Genomic DNA, 2533 nt, shown 5'->3' on the forward strand with positions numbered 1-2533 from the left:
GAACAGTGTCTGACATGTTTACAGGTTAAAATTGAACAGCAGAAGCCATATGGAAATCTTCAATCGTTAGAAATACCTGTATGGAAATGGGATCACATTACCATGGATTTTGTTATGAAATTACCTCGAACTCCAAAGGGGTATGACGCGATTTGGGTAGTTGTTGATCGTTCATCTAAATCTGCACATTTTCTCCCAATAAGAGAGAAATACTCTTTAGAAAAGTTAGCACAGATTTACATCAAAGAAATTGTTACCAGACACGGTGTTCCAATGTCTATTATTTCTGATAGAGATAGTCTATTTACTTCCAAGTTCTGGGAAGGACTACAGAAAGCTTTGGGATCTGAAATTCGGTTAAGTATAGCTTATCATCCGCAAACAGATGGGCAAAGTGAAAGAACTATCCAAACTCTCGAAGATATGTTAAGAAGCTGTATTATTGATTTCGAGGGATCGTGGGAAGATCACTTGCCATTGATAGAGTTTGCGTATAACAATAGTTACCATTCCAGCATCCAAGCAACACCGTATGAAGTATTGTATGGACGTAAATGCCAAACGCCATTGTGTTGGAATGAGGTCGGTGAAAAACAACTGACGGGTCCTGAAATTGTCCAAGAAACCTTTGAAAAGATCGAACAGATCTGTGAGAGAATCAAAACTGCACAAGATCGCCAGAAAAGTTATGCAGATAATCGTCGAAAGCCGATTGAATTTGATATAGGTGATTTTGTGATGTTAAAAGTTTCACCATGGAAGGGTGTTGTCAGATTTGGAAGGAAAGGAAAGCTCAGTCCAAGGTATGTAGGGCCGTTCAGAATATGTAAACGAATTGGGCCAGTAGCATATCAATTAGAGCTACCAGAAGAGCTGAGTCTGATTCACAACACTTTTCATGTGTCGAATCTACGAAAATGTTTGGCTGATCCGAATCTAGCTATACCGATGCCAGAGATTGAATTAGACAGTAAACTGAATTTTGTGGAAACCCCGGAAGCTGTAATTGATCAAAAGATCAAGGTGTTAAGAAACAAAGAAAACAGTCTGGTAAAGGTTCAGTGGAAGTTTCATAAGGGACCAGAAGCAACATGGGAATTGGAATCAAAGATGAGATCAGAATACCCATGGCTCTTTGATTAAAGGAATTCTGGGACGGAATTCTTTTGAAGGGGTGGATAATGTGATAACAAGGTCCTAGTTATCACCTAAGGTATTTAAACATGTGATTATATGATTAATTGTTTATGTGAATACATGCTTACGTAAATTTAAAATGTAAGTATGTGTATTTTTTTTATGCATAGGGATATATACATAATATGTATGTATATATATATATATGTGTGTGTGTTTAATATATATATATATATATATATATGTGTGGGGGGGGTGTGTGTACATGCATATGGGTGGAAAAAGGGGCTGTTTAGCCGACTTGCCATTTTTGGTAAGTATAAATAGGGGTTTTTGGGTTCTTAGTAAAGGGATAATTTCATTTGAAATTTGGAGAGCTTTTGAGGAAGTGTTGCCCGGAGATTCAAGAAGTTTTATCATCTTCTTMAAAACTAAGAATTCTCATAAGGTGAGTAGTTTCTAAAACTCTTTTRCTTACAGATTATTACTGGTTTCATATGATTTTATTTGAAGTTGGATAGAAATCAGTCTTTTTGCCCTAAGTGTTTATCCGGATGTTAAACCGGACAAGGCTTGTTCGGTTTATTCTAAACCGGACAAAGCGTGAACGGAGTGTTGTCCGGATTGTTCTAAACCGGACAAAGCGTAGACGGAATGTTGTCCGGATTGTTTTAAACCGGACAAAGCGTAGACGGAGTGTTGTCCGGATTGTTTTAAACCGGACAAAGCGTAGATGGAGTGTTGTCCGGATTGTTTTAAATCGGACAAAGGGTGGATGGAGAGTTGTCCGGATTATTTTAAACCGGACAAGATAACTTTGTTTCTAAGTGTTTAAATCGTTCAAGCTTTAAGCGGGGTATTGACCGGATTTGTTATCCGGACAAATATATTAGAAATTATTTTAAGTGTTAAACCGGATAAGCTTTAAGCGATATCTTATCCGGATATCTTTTAATTTGAAATTTTTATAAGTTTTATATTTAAACTTTTTATATGATTTTAAAATGTCTATTATTGGGATTAATTGTGGATTATAAAATGGGTATTTTTATATCCTTTTAAATAAAGATATGTTCCTACCAAGCGTGGTGACGTAAGTCTATTTTGGTATTGGAACGTGATTTTGGGAAATGTTTCTACCAAGCGTGGTGACGTAAGTCTGTTTTGGTACGAAACTATATTTTGGGAAACCTTCCTACCAAGCGTGGTGCCGTAAGTCTGTTTTGGTATGTAAGTGGATTTTGTAAATTGTTTCTACCAAGCGTGGTGACGTAAGTCTGTTTTGGTATGAAACACTGTTTTAAATAGTAGTTCCCCAGACGTGGTGACTTTTGTCTGTTCTGGTTTGGAACTGGGAATGGGTACTTTCAGACGTGGTGACTTATGTCTGTTCTGA

Source organism: Cynara cardunculus (assembly GCF_001531365.2).
Source record: "Cynara cardunculus var. scolymus isolate 2C chromosome LG 3, CcrdV1, whole genome shotgun sequence".
NCBI classification, from domain to species: Eukaryota; Viridiplantae; Streptophyta; class Magnoliopsida; order Asterales; family Asteraceae; genus Cynara; species Cynara cardunculus.